Here is a 23,330-nt window from a genome sequence, read left to right on the forward strand (position 1 = left end):
GTGGTTTCAAAAGTGGTAGAGGATGTGTGGATCAGGTGTTTGCTTTGAAAAACATATGTGAGAAATACTTAGAAAAGCAAATAGATCTGTATGTAGCATTTATGGATGTGGAGAAGGCACAAGATAGAGTTGATAGAGATTCTCTGTGGAAGGTATTAAGAGTACATGGTGTGGGAGGCAAGTTGCTGGAAGCAGTGAAAAGTTTTTATCGAGGATGTAAGGCATGTGTACGAGTAGGAAGAGAGGAAAATGACTGGTTCTCACTGGATGTTGGTTTGCGGCAGGGGTGCGTGATGTCTCCATGGTTGTTTAATTTGTTTATGGCTGGGTTTGTTAGGGAGGTGAATGCAAGAGTTTTGGAGAGAGGGGCAAGTATGCAGTCTGTTGTGGATGAGAGGGCTTGGGAGGTGAGTTGGTAGTTGTTTGCTGATGATACAGCGCTGGTGGCTGATTCTTGTGAGAAACTGCAGAAGCTGGTGACTGAGTTTGGTAAAATGTGTGAAAGAAGAAAGCTGAGAGTAAATGTGAATAAGAGCAAGGTTATTAGGTACAGTAGTGTTGAGGGACAAGTCAATTGGGAGATAAGTTTGAATGGAGAAAATCTGGAGGAAGTAAAGTGTTTTAGGTATCTGGGAGGGGATTAGGGAGCAGATGGAACCATGGAAATGGAAGCGAGTCACAGGATTGGGGAGGGGGCAAAAGTTATGAGAGCATTGAAAAATGTGTGGAAGGTGAGAACATTATCTTGGAGAGCAAAAATTGGTATGTTTGAAGGAATAGTGGTTCCAACAATGTTATATGGTTGTGAGGCATGGGCTATAGATAAGGTTGTGCGGAGGAAGGTGGATGTGTTGGAAATGAGATGTTTTAGGACAATATGTGGTATGAGGTGGTTTGATCGAGTAAGTAATGAAAGGGTAAGAGAGATGTGTGGTAAAAAAAAGTGTGTGGTTGAGAGAGCAGAAGAGGGTGTTTTGAAATGGTTTGGGCACATGGAGAGAATGAGTGAGGAAAGTTTGACCAAGAGGATATATGTGTCGGAGGTGGAGGGAACGAGGAGAAGAGGGAGACCAAATTGGAGGTGGAAAGATGGAGTGAAAAAGATTTTGTGTGATCGGGGCCTGAACATGCAGGAGGGTGAAAGGAGGGCAAGGAATAGAGTGAATTGGAGCGAGGTGGTATACCGGGGTTGACGTGCTGTCAGTGGATTGAATCAAGGCATGTGAAGCATCTGGGGTAAACCATGGAAAGCTGTGTAGGTATGTATATTTGCGTGTGTGGACGTATGTATATACATGTGTATGGGGGTGGGTTGGGCCATTTCTTTCGTCTGTTTCCTTGCGCTACCTCGCAAATGCGGGAGACAGCGACAAAGCAAAAAAAAAAAAAATATATATATATATATATATCATAGAACATACAAACCTCCAACAACCTCTATGAAGGTGCGTGTTCATATGCACTTTATTTGTATATATATATATATATATATATATATATATATATACTTTTTTCATACTATTTGCCATTTCCCACGTTAGCGAGGTAGTGTTAAGAACAGAGGACTTAGCCTTTGAGGGAATATCCTCACTTGGCCCCCTTCTCTGTTCCTCTTTTGGAAAATTGAAAAAAAAAAAAGAAAAAAAACGAGAGGGAAGGACTTCCAGCCCTCCACTCCCTCCCCTTTTAGTCGCCTTCTACGACACGCAGGGAAAACGTGGGAAGTATTCCTTCTCCCCTATCTCCAGGTAAATATATATACCTGGGGATAATGGAAAAAGAATACATCCCATGTATTTCCTGCGTGTTGTAGAAGGTGACTAAAAGGGGAGGGAACTGGGGGCTGGAAATCCTCCCCTACCGTTTTTTAATTTTCCAAAAGAAGGAACAGAGAAGGGGGCCAAGTGAGAATATTCCTCTTGTTTCCCACATTAGTGAGGTAGTGTTAAGAGCAGAGTACTGAGTGTTAGAGGGAGTACCCTCAACAGGCCTCCATCTTTGTTCCCTCTTTTGTTGAATTAAATATGGGAGGGGAAGATTTCCAGCCCCCCACTCCCTCCCCTTTTAGCAGCCTTCTATGACATGCAGGGATATGTGGGTTTGAGAGTATCATTAAACTTTAGGGAGAATAAAAAGATGTTTTGGAAGGAGATAAATAATGTGCATACAGCAAGAGAGCAAATGGGAACATCGGTGAAGGGGGGAATTAAAAACAGGTAGTGATGAAGTAAGGAGATGAAGTGAGTATTTTGAAAGTTTGTTGAATGTGTTTGACGATAGAGTGGTAGATGTAGGGTGTTTTCTTTGGGCTGGTGTGCGAAGTGAGAGGGTCAGGACCTGGCTGGAAACCAAGCATGAACTGTCCAGGGTGGTAATAAAACTTGCTTTTTGAAAAGTTTTTAAGGTTTAAGCCCTTGTCAAGTGCATTCCGCCTTTGAAGGTGAAATCACCAAAAGCTTGTCAAGATAAGCCAAAACTATCATCTCAAAGGATGATAGTTTTGAGAGAAGAGCCAAGATTCCAATGCAAAAAAATATGGGGGGCTAAGCATAAACCAAAGAGCATCATCTTAAAATGCCAAGTGTGGTGGGTACTAATCTTAAATGCCAAAACCTTCATCATTCACAATTTATTGGAATGTGCTAGTGGGCATTCCTTAAGTCTAAAATGACTATCCAGTTGTTTAAATGTAAGGTTTACGGGACATTCTGGATGGAGGTAATCCTGTTCCAGAATATAGATGTTATGAAAAGACAGGTGCAAAATCATTCTTTTTCTTATTGAATCCCATTTTTGGACTGGCAAAAGAGTGCTCTTTAAAATCTCAGCACACAGCAAACACTCTTCTCTACTGCATCAAAATTTCCTAACCAACTCTCAAAATTCACATTTTTGAAGATAAATGTATTCAACAGTATGGTTTTAGAGAATATTAATATAACAATGAAAAAACACTCCAAATGAATAATTCATCCACTAATTTCATTCCTATAATGTGAAGAAATTTTAAAGATGTTTCAGTACAAAGTGTTAAAATGTACAGGAGTGAGGCACAAGTTTCAAGTTAAGTTATCACTGTACATGTTCTATCATTTATCTATACTAAAAAAATGATTACATTATTATAACTTTTTCAGTTCATATGATAAATCTTGTTATAATCAATGCAATTCATCAATAACGTATCTGTATCAGAGAAATTATAAATGTTTGTAAAATTTCCAAGAAGTATGAATATGTATGCATGTGCATATGTATATGTCTGTGTATGTATATGTATGTATATGCTGATATGTATATGTGCATGTATGGGCATTTATGTACATCCCCTATCCCTGCCGATAGGGGAGAAAGAATACCTCCTACATATTCCCTGCCTGTCGTAGAAGGTGACTAAAAGGGGAGGGAGCAGGGGGGCTGGAAATCCTCCCCTTCCATTTTAAATTTTCCAAAAGAAGTAACAGAGAAGGGAGCCAAGTGATAATATTCCCTCTAAGGCTCAGTCCTCTGTTCTTAATGCTACCTCACTAATGCGGGAAATGGTGAATATGTATGAAAAAAAATGTGTTTATGAGCGGATGGGCCATTCTTAGTCTGTTTCCTGGTGCTATCACTGACATGGAAAGCAGTGATAAGTATAATAATGATAAATAATAAAAATTACTAGCTAGACCAGTCAGATGTAATGTTGTGAAGGTCTGGTGGGCAATGGCAAAAATACCCCAACACTTGCTTGGAAGCCTTCCCCTGCCTTATCTTGGTCAACTTTCAGTGTTAGAAGAACCAGTGTCCATAAAAGACATGGCATCCTCCTTGTTGTCTAAATCTTGTTAGAAGCCACTCCATTTCCTTCCTGAAACTCTCACAAATGTGTGCTCTCACTAGCATGGCTGAAGGGTAACTGATTGTTTGGAAAAGTAACATGTACTGCCACCTCAGCCATCATACAAACTTGGCACATGGCCTTAAAATAGAGGCATGTAACTGAATACTTAAATATGGCCACAGGCATTGGTTGGCTTGAGTAAATATCTGTCAGGAGACATTAAAGGGTTAAACACCAAGTCAAGGACCGTCCAAAAAGATCTCTTGACAGAGAAAGCCAGGATTTCCACATTCACCCGACATCTTTTAAATATGAAATACGTCCAACATCATCTTTATTTATATTATTTGTTCAATGGATTGAACCAGGGCATGTGAAGCATCTGGGGTAAACCATGGAAAGTTCTGTGGGGCCTGGATGTGGAAAGGGAGCTGTGGTTTCGGTGCATTATTGCATGACAGCTAGAGACTGAGTGTGAGCAAATGGGGCCTTTGTTGTCTTTTCCTAGCACTACCTCGCTTACATGAGGGGGGAGGGGGTTGTTATTAAAATGTGTGGCGAGGTGGCGATGGGAATAAATAAAGGCAGACTGTGAATTATGTACATGTGTATATATGTATATGTCTGTGTGTGTATATATATGTGTACATTGAGATGTATAGGTATGTATATTTGCGTGTGTGGACGTGTATGTATATACATGTGTATGTGGGTGGGTTGGGCCATTCTTTCGTCTGTTTCCTTGCGCTACCTCGCTAACGCGGGAGACAGCAACAAAGCAAATATATTGTTTTTCATACTTGTTCCTCCATCAGTGAGGCAGCACCAGGAACAGGCAAAGAAATGGCAACTATCTGGTCACATACACTCTTTAGCTGTTATGCCAGAGGGTGAATTCTCAAGGATACCCTTATTTTGGGGATAAAAAGACATTTCAATCCCTGTGAGCATGTGCCTGCTCTCTAATATTCAAGGAGATTCGTCCTGAGGTGAAAAAATATACTAACTTATATTGAATTGGAACGATGTGGTATACCGGGGTCGATGTGCTGTCAATGGATTGAACCAGGGCATGTGAAGCGTCTGTGGTAAACCATGGAAAGTTTTGTGGGGCCTGGATGTGGAAAGGAAGCTGTGGTTTTGGTGCATTATACATGACAGCTAGAGACTGAGTGTGAACAAATGTGGCCTTTGTAGTCTTTTCCTAGCGCCACCTCGCGCGCATGCGAGGGGAGGGGGTTGTCATTTCATGTGTGGAGGGGTGGCGACAGGAATGAATAAAGGCAGCAAGTATGAATTATGTACATGTGTATATATGTATATGTCTGTGTATGTATATATATGTATATGTTGAAATGTATAGGTATGTATATGTGCATGTGTGGATGTGTATGTATATACATGTGTATGTGGGTGGGTTGGGCCATTCTTTTGTCTGTTTCCTTGTGCTACCTCGCTAATGTGGGAGACAGCGACAAAGTACATAAAAAAATATCGTTTCAATTTCCATTATGTCCTGTATAAATCAATTCTAAATTTTAGATAAAAACTAATAGTATGGAGATACATGAATACATGAATGAGTGCAAAACAATCAGGGACCAGTATGGAGGCTTTCACAAAGAAAAGCAGTGAACCATGTGCCCGAAAGAGAGTCTGCATGAACCATCTTCGGAAAACATATGATCATGTTCGCTGATGACACAACTAAATACATCAGAATTAGAGAGAAATTCAAAGTGACATCACCTCTTACCTTTCTTGACAAGCATAGAGTGTAAAGCTATGCATGTAAGCATCATCAATATTGAGGTGAAATTGGGTCCCCTTGGAGCAATTAGTGTTTTAGCCATAACAGCTGGTGCAGACTGTCCAGAACTCTATTGGAAGAAAATGGACTGTTAGCAAACAGGATGAAAGAAATGCCAATAACACCTATATTAGTAGTAAAAGGATTATCAATTATACCCATGAACACTTGCATCAGTAGCAATATAATTCAGTTAACAGGTTAGATTCAAAAAGAGTTGATTCTGAGCTCAGCGAGTCTTGTACATGCTGAGCAGTCCTATTCATTCAAAAATTGACTGTTGAGAGAGAGCACAACTTTCCTAACAAATTTTTTGACACTAAACAGCTGTTATCTGTGAACCAACCAATCATAAAAAAAAGAAAATAAACTTATAATCTCCAACCATGGTCACTAAATGTTTGATATGAATGCTAGTTTGGCTAACGATCATGAATTATGATGACTGCAGGATAAGCAACATTCACAAACCCAACACAACTTGGAGGGTATGTGGAAGGTGCATCTATTCTCGAGGCCTCCTCTGTTGGACTACACAAATTAATCTATCTCCACAAAAATTCTGTTTAAGATAGGGATTCAAGAACATATTCAAATCAAATGGAGAGATAACTGCATGCTTGGAGAGCATAATACTACCTTCCCTGCTGAAAAAGTATACCCATTCAAAATAAGTTTCTTCTCTATGCCTATAGATTACTTTATTTCCCAGATGTATGAAAAACATTTCTATCCTCACCGAATGAGGCAAACAATACACTGTATAAGGAAACTTAGCTATGTACAATAAATAGGCACATTTATTACAATATATACTGACAGAATAATAATTTTCCTATTATTTTGTTACAATCAATATGATTTATGCATATAGTTTATCACAAATATCTATAGATATCTTATATATAAATATCTATATAGATGTATAGATATCTTATATAGATATCTTATATATAGATATCTTATATACATATCTTATATATACATATTGCGCAAAAGATGCTTGTGGCATGAGAAGAGTGGGAGGTGGGCTGTTTAGAAAGGGTAGTGAGTGGTGGGATGAAGAAGTAAGAGTATTAGTGAAAGAGAAGAGAGAGGCATTTGGACGATTTTTGCAGGGAAAAAATGCAATTGAGTGGGAGAAGTATAAAAGAAAGAGACAGGAGGTCAAGAGAAAGGTGCAAGAGGTGAAAAAAAGGGCAAATGAGAGTTGGGGTGAGAGAGTATCATTAAATTTTAGGGAGAATAAAAAGATGTTCTGGAAGGAGGTAAATAGGGTGCGTAAGACAAGGGAGCAAATGGGAACTTCAGTGAAGGGCGTAAATGGGGAGGTGATAACAAGTAGTGGTGATGTGAGAAGGAGATGGAATGAGTATTTTGAAGGTTTGTTGAATGTGTCTGATGACAGAGTGGCAGATATAGGGTGTTTTGGTCGAGGTGGTGTGCAAAGTGAGAGGGTTAGGGAAAATGATTTGGTAAACAGAGAAGAGGTAGTAAAAGCTTTGCGGAAGATGAAAGCCGGCAAGGCAGCAGGTTTGGATGGTATTGCAGTGGAATTTATTAAAAAAGGGGGTGACTGTATTGTTGACTGGTTGGTAAGGTTATTTAATGTATGTATGACTCATGGTGAGGTGCCTGAGGATTGGCGGAATGCGTGCATAGTGCCATTGTACAAAGGCAAAGGGGATAAGAGTGAGTGCTCAAATTACAGAGGTATAAGTTTGTTGAGTATTCCTGGTAAATTATATGGGAGGGTATTGATTGAGAGGGTGAAGGCATGTACAGAGCATCAGATTGGGGAAGAGCAGTGCGGTTTCAGAAGTGGTAGAGGATGTGTGGATCAGGTGTTTGCTTTGAAGAATGTATGTGAGAAATACTTAGAAAAGCAAATGGATTTGTATGTAGCATTTATGGATCTGGAGAAGGCATATGATAGAGTTGATAGAGATGCTCTGTGGAAGGTATTAAGAATATATGGTGTGGGAGGCAAGTTGTTAGAAGCAGTGAAAAGTTTTTATCGAGGATGTAAGGCATGTGTACGTGTAGGAAGAGAGGAAAGTGATTGGTTCTCAGTGAATGTAGGTTTGCGGCAGGGGTGTGTGATGTCTCCATGGTTGTTTAATTTGTTTATGGATGGGGTTGTTAGGGAGGTAAATGCAAGAGTCCTGGAAAGAGGGGCAAGTATGAAGTCTGTTGGGGATGAGAGAGCTTGGGAAGTGAGTCAGTTGTTGTTCGCTGATGATACAGCGCTGGTGGCTGATTCATGTGAGAAACTGCAGAAGCTGGTGACTGAGTTTGGTAAAGTGTGTGGAAGAAGAAAGTTAAGAGTAAATGTGAATAAGAGCAAGGTTATTAGGTACAGTAGGGTTGAGGGTCAAGTCAATTGGGAGGTGAGTTTGAATGGAGAAAAACTGGAGGAAGTGAAGTGTTTTAGATATCTGGGAGTGGATCTGTCAGCGGATGGAACCATGGAAGCGGAAGTGGATCATAGGGTGGGGGAGGGGGCGAAAATTTTGGGAGCCTTGAAAAATGTGTGGAAGTCGAGAACATTATCTCGGAAAGCAAAAATGGGTATGTTTGAAGGAATAGTGGTTCCAACAATGTTGTATGGTTGCGAGGCGTGGGCTATGGATAGAGTTGTGCGCAGGAGGATGGATGTGCTGGAAATGAGATGTTTGAGGACAATGTGTGGTGTGAGGTGGTTTGATCGAGTAAGTAACGTAAGGGTAAGAGAGATGTGTGGAAATAAAAAGAGCGTGGTTGAGAGAGCAGAAGAGGGTGTTTTGAAATGGTTTGGGCACATGGAGAGAATGAGTGAGGAAAGATTGACCAAGAGGATATATGTGTCGGAGGTGGAGGGAACGAGGAGAAGAGGGAGACCAAATTGGAGGTGGAAAGATGGAGTGAAAAAGATTTTGTGTGATCGGGGCCTGAACATGCAGGAGGGTGTAAGGAGGGCAAGGAATAGAGTGAATTGGAGCGATGTGGTATACAGGGGTTGACGTGCTGTCAGTGGAGTGAATCAAGGCATGTGAAGCGTCTGGGGTGGACCATGGAAAGCTGTGTAGGTATGTATATTTGCGTGTGTGGACATGTGTATGTACATGTGTATGGGGGGGGGGGTTGGGCCATTTCTTTCGTCTGTTTCCTTGCGCTACCTCGCAAACGCGGGAGACAGCGACAAAGTATAAAAAAAAAAAAAAAAAAAATAAATAAATTTTGTCAGTGGCTGCAACAGCTACACAAACTGTTTAATACCCCCTCTCTCAAGTCTGAGGAGTAACTGAAGATAACCTGTGAAGGCATTCAGCACCCATAAATGCTCTCCCATCACCCACCTTAACCCCTTACCAATAACTCGTAGTCCCAGCTACTCATATTTTGAAACATACAAATCTTCTGGCTTCATGCACAATTCACATGAAGCAAACAATTTTCAACTGTTCTTATTATAGATTAGGAAAGAGACACTCAAGTATGACCTACAAATTATCTTACTTTACTACACTTGTCAACTATATGCTTGACAAGGAAATACATGCTAAACTGGGAAATCAGAGGAATGACTACATTAAGTATACCTTTGAGGCCATTTAATTATAACAACTGGTCACACCTCATATTTGAAAAAATGTGAGTCAAAAACCCATGGTGATGGACTTTAGGGAACTTTAGGGGATGCATCTTTTGCAGGAGGGAAGTAAACAATATATGGCAAACAACAAAATACACAGAGGATTACCTGCTTAGATGACTTGTACCAATCAAATGTAGCTTTGTGGAACTTGGACTCCTGTTTCTTATCTATTGAAGAACAGCAATCATGGAACACTTTAGATGCTTTCTCTTGACTGATACACATGAATAAAAGATGAAGTAGAGTTTCTCCAAGTCTCTTATTTGTGAACAAAATTTTCTGAATATGTTCATAACTGTATTACATCACTATTCATGTAGACAAACATTCTCTGAAAAATACAATGCTGCACTGTAGTCCATCACTATCTATAAAGAATATGTATATCATAAGTAATGTTTCTATTTTATCATCAATCCATAACCTTTACTTTCAACAAAGTATGGGGCATGGTTGAAAGTTCATCATATTCATAAACAGGAGTACTAAACATTCATAAGACCAGCTTTGTGCAAATCACTAAGCAGTGTATGAAATTCCTGAAGGAAAAAAATATGAATGCATTATTTATGAGTTCTGATATACATTTTACTTTGATACTTGTCTACCATCTTCTTTATTCGTGAAGTAGCGCTAGGAACAGACGAAGAAAGACTGCATTCAAATACATCCATTCTCAAGCTGTCATGTGCATTGCAACAAAACCACAGCCCCTTATCCACAACCAGACATGAAAGACCTTCCTATGGTTTCCCCTGGCCACTTCACATGCCCTGGATTAATACACTAACAGCACACCACTCCCTGTAAACAACATCGATCCAATTTGCATTATCCTGTGCAGGCCTTTCACCTTCCTGCATTTATTCAAAATTGCTTTCTTTTCATCTTTCCATCTCCAATTTTGTCCCCCTCCTATTCTCTTTGTCCCAATCACTTCTGACACATGTATCCCCTTTGACAACCTGTTTTAGTTCAATTTCTCCATATGTCCAAATCATTACAGCACATTCTTTTCAGCACTCTCAACTACACTCTTCTTATCACCACACCTCTCTTACCCTTTTATTACCTACTCAATTAAACCAACTCACACCACATATTGTCCTCAAATATTTCATTTCAAACATCCACCCTCCTCCATACATCCATATCTATAGCCATGTTTAGCATACACACAACATTGTGGTGGTCTATGCGAGGGTCCTGGTTGTGGTTGCGATGACTTGTATGCTTTCAGTGACCTAATGTTTTTCAGTACTTCCTTAGGCAGTTTATAATAATAACAGCAGTTTCCATTTCTTCTTAATCCTTACTTGATAGTTAGTGTTACATTTCAGCTTTTGGTAGCCTATTTCGAAGCTTTGACTTCACGATGTTCATATGACTGTAGATACGTTCTATATCAGTGTTGGAGTGAGGCAGTCAGCACAGTCAAAGTCAACTCAAAGAGGTCACTGAAGGGATTTTCCCCTGTTGCATCGCTGTACGAGGCTATTTCAGCCCAGAGTGCTAGGGTGCTAGTGTTCTGTTTCCACAGTACATGATGAAGCTTCCTCCACTGGAACTCAATGCGTGTGAGAATTTCTTCATTATCAGTAAAAATCTTTGCTAATCCCAGTATTCCAGGCGCTGGTTGTAACACCTGAACATTGTCTGGTAAACATTGACGAAGCTGTTTCACCAACTCCACTACAAACTGAGTGCATTTTCCTTGAATATCCTTTTCATCACGAAAATTGCATTGTGTCAACTCCTTTTCAAACTTGTACCCCAAGTACAAATGTGGGTCTAAGTAGTTCTCTACTGAATCTCCTTCCTTTAATTTTCTGCCTGGGATAAAGACCTTAGACTGTATGGAATTAAAAAGATGAATAAGGTCACTTAGCAGTTTGGTTGGATCCTGTACTTCCGCTTCAAATTTCTCATTTACACGCTGCAGTCCTCCAAGAATATGCTTCAGGAACATCAAGAAGGCAGAGATTTTCTTGTCCAAAAACATGTCATAGAGGTTCTGAGCTGTGTAACACCTTTCACCATTTCTTGCCATTTTAAAGTGAGTCTTAAGTTCAACCCACTCCAGCAGTATTCTGACAATTGCTGATTCAACTGACAGCAAGAGTCTGGCTTAGCTGTATTAATTTCAACAGAGCTTGACCATCATTGATCAAAGAAAGATCTCCTTGTACCTTGCTTCGTGAATGGCAGAGGGGGAAAACCAATTATAGGTCTCTCTGATCATAAAATCCAAGTTCCTAGGAAGACATTCTGTTGCAGCATGAAACACAGCCAGCTGTAAAGAATGACACACACACTTGATCAGGATCAGATGGGGAACTTCTAACGTAAGTTTAGCATACACTCCACTCTTTACACTTGTCATCACAGAAGCATTGTCGGTGCCAATTACATGGTTTTGTAAATCCAACCCATTGTTTTTCAAGGACTTCTCGATGGCATCATATTTCCCATTAGCATTACAGTCAGTCAACTCAACAAGGTCCAAGAAAGTCACTACAATCTTCTCACTTTCAGAATAGAAAGCAATACCCAATAGTTTTGTTACTGTAATGTCATTACTCATCAATGAAAAAGGCTAAATTTCTGATTGTCTACATCACTTTTTTAAGTCACTGTTAAAATGCAGGGCAATCACATCTCAATTCAAATTCAAAAAGTTTATCAATGTAAAATAAAATACATCAAAGGGATTGGTCAGCCTACTGATGCACCCACCCAACTGACCTAAAAGGCCTAAAGAAAAAATCTAAAAGCAAAACATTTGTATTTTTTTAAGATCCTGGGAAATACATTGCTATTAATAATGTGACAAACTTGATCAGCAACCTCAGTGATATTAGGATTTCTAAGCTTCTATTTTATGACAATGATATTCAGAGTGTTTCAGTGTATGAGATTTTTCTACATTACAAAGTTTACATGGTATTCCATCACCATTAACAAACTCCCATTAATATTCATAGCCTAACCTTAACCTCACTATTAGAGTATCTACTCTGGTAGATGCTCTTCCATAACTTACATTTGTGTTCTGTGAAACAGCAATATGTTTCAAACTTTCACTTCCTTTATCTATAATTTCCTGAATATTTTCCATTTCCTATTCTTTTCTTATTGTCCAAATTACACCCTTGATTCTTCTTAAACTCATACTAATCTCAGAGTCAATGCTATTTTCATTTGTTGCTTCCTTAGTCAGTCCATCAGCCATTTCATTTAGATAAATGCCAATATGAGGTGGTATTCATATAAACTTCACAGTATATTCATCAACTTTCACGTGAAGGATAATGTCTTTGCACCATGACAACAATTCTTTGTTTACAGTATTTGTACTGTTAAAAGAAAACAAAGCCCTCTATACAAATACGAAAATATATTTGCCTTACATTGATGCAACTTTTAAACCTTCATATATAGCATGAAGCTCTGCACTTGTAGTTTATGTATAGTCACCAACTCTCTTAGATATATGCTCATCCAATATTACTCCCTCTTCAAAGTATTCCCTTACTACAGCTCCACATCGAGGCTTAATACCATTCTCAGAGCCATCACAGGATATATGAATTACATTACATCTGGGAAGACTATTGATCTTAGGCAAGAAAATTTGTTTTAACTCTGCTGTACAAAGTTCATCTTTCTTAGCACCCCACCGAAGAATATCTACTGAAGTTTTATCTTGCAACTGTGGTCAAATCCTATTATCAGTTTCCAGAGGTGTACAATATTTTATTGCATCATATTCTAATAAAGTCTTGTACAATTTTTGGCTGTAACTATTCACTTTAACATAGTAATGGCTATTCTGATATTTATATAACAAAGAAACTATTCCATCATCACCATCCTAACAACAGCATCAACAACCAACTCTAATTCTATATGAGTAGTTCTTGCACATACTAAAATTATCCTCATTGCCTTATTTTGCACTATTTCCAAAGGGCACAAGTCTTTCTGTGAATGGACATGAGTACAGGTGCAGCATAATCAATGACTGATCTATCAGTGCTAATATACAGTATTTGTACTGTTAAAAGAAAACAAAGCCCTCTCTACAAATACGAAAATATATTTGCCTTACATTGATGCAACTTTTAAACCTTCATATATAGCATGAAGCTCTGCACTTGTAGTTTATGTATAGTCACCAACTCTCTTAGATATATGCTCATCCAATATTACTCCCTCTTCAAAGTATTCCCTTACTACAGCTCCACATCGAGGCTTAATACCATTCTCAGAGCCATCACAGGATATATGAATTACATTACATCTGGGAAGATTATTGATCTTAGGCAAGAAAATTTGTTTTAACTCTGCTGTACAAAGTTCATCTTTCTTAGCACCCCACCGAAGAATATCTACTGAAGTTTTATCTTGCAACTGTGGTCAAATCCTATTATCAGTTTCCAGAGGTGTACAATATTTTATTGCATCATAATCTAATAAAGTCTTGTACAATTTTTGGCTGTAACTATTCACTTTAACATAGTAATGGCTATTCTGATATTTATATAACAAAGAAACTATTCCATCATCACCATCCTAACAACAGCATCAACAACCAACTCTAATTCTATATGAGTAGTTCTTGCACATACTAAAATTATCCTCATTGCCTTATTTTGCACTATTTCCAAAGGGCACAAGTCTTTCTGTGAATGGACATGAGTACAGGTGCAGCATAATCAATGACTGATCTATCAGTGCTAATATACAAAGTCCTAAATACTGGTACACCAACCCAACTGCTTCAACCCTGCAGTACAGATATTTTTGACATGGTTTATTGCATTTATGACATTATGGAAACTAATATACGTCCCTAGGTATTTATAACTATTTTCTTTTTCTAGTCTTTCTCCATTAAATAAAATTCCATTATTCACAGTTCTTGACTGGAATTTAATTTTGATTCCAATTATCACAAACCCCCATTAATACATTCAATAGGTCAAGCTCAACAAGTGCCTTATTCATTATATCTTCATTAACACATTATAATAAAACATCTGCATGAATTATACCTTGTGTACCTACTGGAAATCTATGTCTGCCTGCCTATCTGATTCATTAAAACACTGAAAAGCAAGTGACTTTAAAACTCCCCCTTGTTGAGTACTTAGCTCAAGACCTCTCCTCAGATTCAAAACCCTAAAACCAAACTTTTGCTTTTCTGTCTGGCAAATAATCACCAATCCATTGAAGTAAATGCCCTTTGACTCCTTTATTCATCAGCTCTTCAAGTATTACATCTTTGCTGTATCAAAAGCACCTTTTTAGTCAATAAAACCTCTAATGTTAGTATTACTCAAGCATTTTACAACACAATCATTGTACTTCTGCCTTTGATAAACCCAAATAAATTATCAGATATGTGGTAACCTAATTTATAAATCAACCTATTCAAGATAATTCTTTCCATCATTCTATATAAACAGACTGCAAATGTCATGAGCCTGTAATCTTTATCACCTTAAGGAATTGGTTGAATAAGGCCAATCTTCCAATGAGTGGGTAATTTCTCCCTTCTCAAAAGACGTAAAAAAGATCTAATAAAGGAATATTCTCCATTGCAACTAAATAATCTAATAAACCATAGGTCAATCCAACCTACCCTGGAGCTGTTGACTTTCCCTTTTAGATAGCATTCAATAATTCACCTCTAGTAACTGGTACACATGTATCATCATTAAGATTTTTCTGTGTATCAAACAACTACCTTCTTTTGGAGTGGTAATTTCTCAAACAGTTTTGTATATTACCCAGTAAGCTTTCAAAGCTCGAGGCATGAGCCCATTTATCATAAGTTCATCAGCATTAGCTTTTGGATCAAGATGAGAAGTAAATTTGCTCTTTATTCCCCTAACTTTGTTCACTTCTCCCCACACACATCGAATTCTTCATTTCTGAAACACTAGAAAATCATTCCAAAAATTTTTTCATGCTCATTGTCTCATCTATGTTGTACAATCAGCAATTTGAGTCATGGTTATCCTTTTTTGAGTATCATATGGATTTTTACTCCATTGACTGTGCTTTTCTTTGCAATGTATTCCAACCTAAGCTTAACTGGCTTATCAGTGGTGTAAGTTGGCTTATGCCTTCTGCCTTAATTAGTTGGCTGTTCTTTAGTCTTATTTAAAATGCCATCAATTACTTTCAACAAGTCCTCATAGAATTGGCTCTCATCTTTGACATAATATTTATAATCTTTATACCACTTACCAACTCTGCTTACCATATATCTATGCTCATCATTCTTTAATTTGTATCTTGCAGTATGAAAACAGATCTTATCTATACCTAAAGTTACCTTTATGACAAAATGATCACTCAGAAGTTCATACAACATATCTGCATTTACTAGAAATTCATCCATATTGAACAGAATGGCATAATATAAGGCAACAAATATATCGCGCAATATATGGCCATTAAGGTTCTGGCTCCCAAAAGAACTAACAAGTCCCTTAAGTCAAGCATTCAAGTCTCTGACTAAAACACATTTTTCACTGAATAAACATCTGGAAAGTCACAAAGTATCAAAATACTCACATGGATGTAAATGTTGACAATGCATTTCATACGATCTTTAGCATAAATATTTACACACAATATTTCTGTACCATTAACCTGACAGGCTGGAACTAAAGTGGCAGGAATACTATTTTTAGCATATGTAACCAAACCTACTGTATTCATATTTAGATCAGTCGGTAACTCAAAATGCTGATATTCTTGGAACTTTAAGGAATCTTTATCTAAACCAACTTCCTGCAAAGCTATCATTATTTTTTTCATCATCATACTTGATTACCGTTTCCCGCGTCAATGAGGTAGCACAAGGAAACAAAGAAAGAATGGCCCATCCACTCATATACACATGACAGCTAGAGACTGAGTGTGAACGAATGTGGCCTTTGTTGCCTTTTCCTAGTGCTACCTCGCACACATGAGGGGGAGGGTGTTGTTATTCCATGTGTGGCAGGGTGGCAGTGGGAATGAATAAAGGCAGACAGTATGAATTATGTACATGGGTATATATGTATATGTCTGTGTGTGTATATATATATGTATACGTTGAAATGTATAGTTATGTATATTTGCGTGTGTGGACGTATATGTATTTACATGTGTATGTGGGTGGGTAGGGCCATTCTTTCGTCTGTTTCCTTGTGCTACCTTGCTAACGCGGAAGACAGCGACAAAGTAAAATAAAAATTATTTATTTATTTATTTTGCTCTGTCGCTGTCTCCCGCGTTAGCGAGGTAGCGCAATGAAACAGACGAAAGAAAGGCCCAACCCACCCACATACACACGTATATACATACACGTCCACACACAGCACATATACATACCTATACATCTCAATGTATACATATATATACACACACAGACATATACATATATACCCATGTACATAATTCATACTGTCTGCCTTTATTCATTCCCATTGCCACCCTCCCCCTCATGTGTGCGAGGTAGCGCTAGGAAAAGACAACAAAGGCCCCATTCGTTCACACTCAGTCTCTAGCTGTCATGTAATAATGCACCAAAACCACAGCTCCCTTTCCACATCCAGGCCCCACAGAACTTTCCATGGTTTACCCCAGATGCTTCACATGCCCTGGTTCAATCCATTGTCAGCACATCAACCCCGGTATACCACATCACTTCAATTCACTCTATTCCTTGCATGCCTTTCACCCTCCTGCATGTTCAGACCCCGATCACTCAAAATCTTTTTCACTCCATCCTTCCACCCCCAATTTGGTCTCCCACTTCTCCTCGTTCCCTCCACCTCTGACACATATATCCTCTTGGTCAATCTTTCCTCACTCATTCTCTCCTTGTGACCAAACCATTTCAAAACACCCTCTTCTGCTCTCTCAACCACACTCTTTTTATTACCACACATCTCTCTTACCCTACTATTACTTACTCGATCAAACCACCTCACACCACATATTGTCCTCAAACATCTCATTTCCAGCACATCCACCCTCCTGCGCACAACTCTATCCATAGCCCACGCCTCGCAACCATACAACATTGTTGGAACCACTATTCCTTCAAACATACCCATTTTTGCTTTCCGAGATGATGTTTTTGACTTCCACACATTCTTCAAGGCTCCCAGAATTTTCGCCCCCACCCCCACCCTATGATTCACTTCCGCTTCCATGGTTCCATCCACTGCCATATCCACTCCCAGATATCTAAAACACTTCACTTCCTCCAGTTTTTCTCCATTCAAACTTATCTCCCAATTTACTTGACCCTCAATCCTACTGTACCTAATAACCTTACTCTTATTCACATTTACTCTCAACTTTCTTCTTTCACACACTTTACCAAACTCAGTCACTAGATTCTGCAGTTTCTCACATGAATCAGCCACCAGCGCTGTATCATCAGCAAACAACAACTGACTCACTTCCCAAGCTCTCTCATCCACAACAGACAGCATACTTGCCCCTCTTTCCAAAACTCTTGCATTCACCTCCTAACAACCCCATCCATAAACAAATTTAACAACCATGGAGACATCACACACCCCTGCCGCAAACCTACATTCACTGAGAACCAATCACTTTCCTCTCTTCCTACATGGTACACATGCCTTACATCCTTGATAAAAACTTTTCACTGCTTCTAACAACTTACCTCCCACACCATATATTCCTAATACCTTCCACAGAGCATCTCTATTTATCTATTTTGCTTTGTTGCTGTCTCCCACGTTAGCAAGGTAGCGCAAGGAAACAGATGAAAGAACGGCCCAACCCATCCACATACACATGTATATACATACACGTCCACACACGCAAATATACATACCTATACATCTCAACGTATACCTACATATACACACACAGACGCATACATATATACACATGTACACAATTCATACTGTCTGCCTTTATTCATTCCCATCGCCACCCCGCCACACATGAAATAACAACCCCCTCCCCCCTCATGTGTGCGAGGTAGCGCTAGGAAAAGACAACAAAGGTCACATTCGTTCACACTCAGTCTCTAGATGTCATGTAATAATGCACCGAAACCACAGCTCCCTTTCCACATCCAGGTCCCACAGAACTTTCCATGGTTTACCCCAGACGCTTCACATGCCCTGGTTCAATCCATTGACAGCAAGTCGACCCCGGTATACCACATCGTTCCAAATCACTCTATTCCTTGCGCACCTTTCACCCTCCTGCATGTTCAGGCCCCGATCACTCAAAATCTTTTTCACTCCTTCTTTCCACCTCCAATTTGGTCTCCCACTTCTCGTTCCCTCCACCTCTGACACATATATCCTCTTGGTCAATCTTTCCTCACTCATTCTCTCCTTGTGACCAAACCATTTCAAAACACCCTCTTCTGCTCTCTCAACCACACTCTTTTTATTACCACACATCTCTCTTACCCTACTATTACTTACTCGATCAAACCACCTCACACCACATATTGTCCTCAAACATCTCATTTCCAGCACATCCACCCTCCTCTGCACAACTCTATCTTTAGCCCATGCCTTGCAACCATATAACATTGCTGGAACCACTATTCCTTCAAACATACCCATTTTTGCTTTCTGAGATAATGTTCTCGACTTCCACACATCCTTCAACACCCTCAGAACTTTTGCCCCCTCCCCCACCCTATGATTCACTTCTGCTTCCATGGTTCCATCCACTGCCAAATCCACTTCCACATATGTAAAACACTTCACTTCCTCCAGTTGCTTTCCATTCAAACTTACTTCCCAATTGACTTGTCCCTCAACCCTACTGTACCTAATAACCTTGCTTTTATTCACATTTACTCTCAACTTTCTTCTTTCACACACTTTACCAAACTCGGTCACCAGCTTCTGCAGTTTCACACCTGAATCAGCCACCAGCGCTGTATCATCAGCGAACAACAACTGACTCACTTCCCAAGCTCTCTCATCCACAACAGACTGCATACTTGCCCCTCTTTCCAAAACTCTTGCATTTACCTCCCTAACCACCCCATCCATAAACAAATTAAACAACCATGGAGACATCACACACCCCTGCCGCAAACCTACATTCACTGAGAACCAATCACTCTCCTCTCTTCCTACTCGTACACATGCCTTACATCTTTGGTAAAAACTTTTCGCTGCTTCTAGCAACTTACCTCCCACACCATGTACTCATAAGACCTTCCACAAAGCATCTCTATCAACTCTATCATATGCCTTCTCCAGATCCATAAATGCTACATACAAATCCATGTTTTTCTAAGTATTTCTCACACACATTCTTTAAAGCAAACGCATGATCCACACATCCCATCCTCTACCACTTCTGAAACCACACTGCTCTTCCCCACTCTGATGCTCTGTACATGCCTTCACTCTCTCAATCAATACCCTCCCATATAATTTCCCAGGAATACTCAACAAACTTATGCCCCTATAGTTAGAACACTCAAACTGTATCCCCTTTGCCTTTGTACAATTGCACTAGGCATGCATTCAGCCAATCCTCAGGCACTTGACTATGATCCATACATACAGTGAATATCCTTACCAACCAATCAACAACACAGTCATCCCCTTTCTTAATAAATTCCACTGCAGTACCATTCAAACCCGCCGCTTTGCAGAATTTCATATTCCGCAAAGCTTTCACTACCTCCTCTCTTAACCAAACCATTCTCCCTGATCCTCTCAATTTGCACACCACCCCAACCAAAACACCCTATATCTGCCACTCTATCATCAAACACATTCAACAAACCTTCAAAATACTCACTCCATCTCCTCACTTCATCACTACCTGTTCTTACTTCCCCACTTCACAAATGTTCCCATTTGTTACTGTTTTATACACATTATTTACCTTCTTCCAAAACATCTTTTTAATCTCCCCAAAGTTTAATGATACTCTCTCACTCCAACTCTCACTTGTCCTCTTTTTCAACCCTTGCACCTTTCCCTTGACCTCCTGCCACTTTCTTTTATACATCTCCCAGTCATTTGCACTCCTTCCTGGCAAGTATTGTCCAAACGCCTCTCTTTTCTCTTTCACTGACAAATTTACTTCATCCCACCACTCTCCCCTTTCTAATCTGCCCACCTTCCCTCTTTCTCATGCCACATACATCTTTTACACAATCCATCACTGCTTCCCTAAATATATCCCATTAGTCACCCACTCCCCTCACGTCATTTGCTCTCACCTTTTGCCATTCTACACTCAACCTCTCCTGGTACTTCTTTACACGTCTCCTTTCCGAGCTCACTTACTCTCGCCACTCTCTTCTCCCGCAACATTCTTTCTTCTTTTTTGAAAACCTCTACAAATCTTCACCTTCACAAGAAAGTGATCAGACTATCCCTCCAGCTGCCCCTCTCAGAGCATTAACATCCAAAAGTCTCTCTTTTACACGCCTATCAATTAACATAATCCAATAATGCCAACTGACCATCTCTCCTACTCAAATATGTACCATCTCTCCTACTCACATACATTTACTTATGTACATCTCTCTTTTTAAACCAGGTATTTTCAAGGGCATAAGTATGCACATCTGTGGACCTTTTCTGTCAACTGTTTACATGCCAGGATAATACACTAAAATTTTTTACCCTCCATTGTGTTTAAGTTTACTCTCCACAGATTTGACACTTTAACAGCCTAGATTTCACTTTATCCTTAGGATGCTGCACATAAACCATCACTAAACCTAACAAGGAACCAACCTCACTTATAATGTGTGTGCTTACTGCAGTTCTTCAACTTTAAAACCTTAATCTTAACATTCTTAGTATTAGATCCCTGAGCAGCACTAGGTACTGCAATTAATGTGTAAATTCACAATTTGCTTCTGTATATCAACAATGAGGTCATAAATTCATCAAATTCACTCCAAGAAAGCATCATCTTTAACTTCCTTCTCTCTGGGTACCATAACAGAAATCTTATCTGGCCATTCTGTATCGTTTCCTACTACTTGTGAAAACACTCATGACCCTAGTCTTCCTTGCCACACGTTTTGTTGTCGAGACCCTTGCTCATCACCACCTACAGGGTCATTGCTCCTAATTCCTGCATTCATCTGCTGACCTGCCTGCTTGTGGTGTTTTGCTGAGGCCTCTTCTTACATAACCATGAATTTGCATTGTGATTCTCACCACAATTACATTCAATCTTTTCTTTGAACTTACTAATACATACCTTTGAATAATTTTTGCCACAAAATCTACAGCAGTAATCATTGACATTTGCTTTGCATATGACTCCATTACTATATCAGTAACAGATTACTGGAAATTCATTGTTATATAGCAACAGATTTATATCCAATACAGGGAACAAATACTTTCTCAGGGATTGACCCTTTGGTCAGAGCAATCAACTGTGGTTTAGGTTCAGACTTATCTTTGACTTCACGTCTTCTAACCCAAACAAATCTATTATCTAATGGAAGATCTCCATGATCTAAATATGTAGGAACATCAAATATTATAATATTAGTACACTTCTCCCTTCCATCTGGTCCCTCCATAAGAACACCTTTCAAACCACTACTTGAGAAATTAAGAGCAACATTACTCCTAGCAGTCACATAGTCTATAATTTCATTCCTCGAACAAAACCTCAAACTCCATGTGATACTTACAAAGTCGTAATGTAGCTTCTGGAGAAAATCCAAATCTCCTGTACTGTGAAAATATAGCCTCTGCCTTCCCAAAGGTCACAGTGTCTGTGTCCCTCCGCCTCCAGAGTTCATTCCCTCCACTTTCTCGTCATCACTGTCACTCAGGCGAGACTGATGAACAACCCTCAGCTTTTTGTTATTAATATTCTTCCCCTTCCTCCTGCCAGGGTTATTTTCATCCTTGGTGTTCATCACCTTCACACCATCTCGAAGCTTCGTTTGTCCACCTTGTTGTGGTCGATTACTATTTGCATCCCTTCTACTTTCTTCTTGCTCAGAGTTCCTTTTCTTCTGACCAGTCTTGACCTCATCATTGTCATTTTCTTCACCTTTTCTTGCTAAATCACGCCTTTTCTCTTGAAAATCACCTATTCTTTCTATTATCGCTGGCTGCTGATCTTCACTTCCGAATCAGTAATGAAGTTTCAAGTTTTCATCGTCTTCATATATATAGTGTTTTCTTCTTCGGCCATTAGATTTCTACATTTCTCCTCTCTACCTGCCCCAGTCACTGTGCAAAGCTTTGACAGCACGGCACTTGACGAGATTTGGCAATTGGCAGATTTGTTAATGTGTTCAACCCTCACGAACAATCGAACCGAACTCGCTGAGCAATAACATTGCACACTGCTGAGTCACTACACTTAGACTTTTTTCATTCTAAATTATTGCATCCTATACTACCTACAAATCGTCCTTTGCACAGCTCACCGAGATAATCAACACATAATGAACAGTGTTCTGCAATGAAGAGTGATAAATTTCAGTCTTCCCTGCGTCATCACTCACTTTTTCAAACGGGACTTTCTTATGTTTAGCTGTTTTGCTGTGTATTTCAGTCACTAACTTTGGCAGACAATGGACAATAGCAGTACTTCCAAAGACATTTTGTCATCCTCTCTGCTTTTCTTGACCACTTCTCATATTTGGGGTCTTTCAGCCACTCTGCTATAAAATGTCAAGTATATTTCTTGCTCATTGTTTTGTTGTAGGGAGAGATGAGAGATGAGCCAGGTGAGATGTATCCATTTCTTTGGAGTGGCACAGAATATACCAAGTGTAGCTAGACCGCGGATATTTGCGGTAAGCTGGAGGGACCACGCGGTGACGAGGAATGTCTATTTAACTTGAGTAGTCAGGCTGAGTTCCAGAAATGAATTACACTAGGGTGGTGAGGCAGATTACACTAGGGTGGTGAGGCAGATTACATTAGGATGGTGAAGCTGATTTACATTAGGGTGGTGAAGCAGATTGATAAGTCATTACCTGAGGAGACAGAGTTGTAGCGAGGCTTAGGCCATCAGTACTGGACCTTTATCTT

At 39.4% G+C, this 23,330-nt stretch overlaps 1 long non-coding RNA gene across 1 annotated transcript; it reads right to left on the bottom strand.

Annotated features, from left to right (window-relative positions):
* Positions 1-1,403: 1,403 nt before the first annotated feature.
* On the bottom strand, positions 1,404-23,112 carry LOC139749367 (uncharacterized). Its single transcript, XR_011712953.1, has 3 exons — positions 21,971-23,112; positions 9,379-9,604; positions 1,404-5,706 (listed from the first exon to the last, which is right to left on the bottom strand). It is a non-coding gene; the product is annotated as an uncharacterized lncRNA (long non-coding RNA).
* Between the last annotated feature and the right edge of the window lie 218 nt (positions 23,113-23,330).

This window comes from Panulirus ornatus, chromosome 7 (assembly GCF_036320965.1).
Source record: "Panulirus ornatus isolate Po-2019 chromosome 7, ASM3632096v1, whole genome shotgun sequence".
Taxonomy (NCBI): Eukaryota; Metazoa; Arthropoda; class Malacostraca; order Decapoda; family Palinuridae; genus Panulirus; species Panulirus ornatus.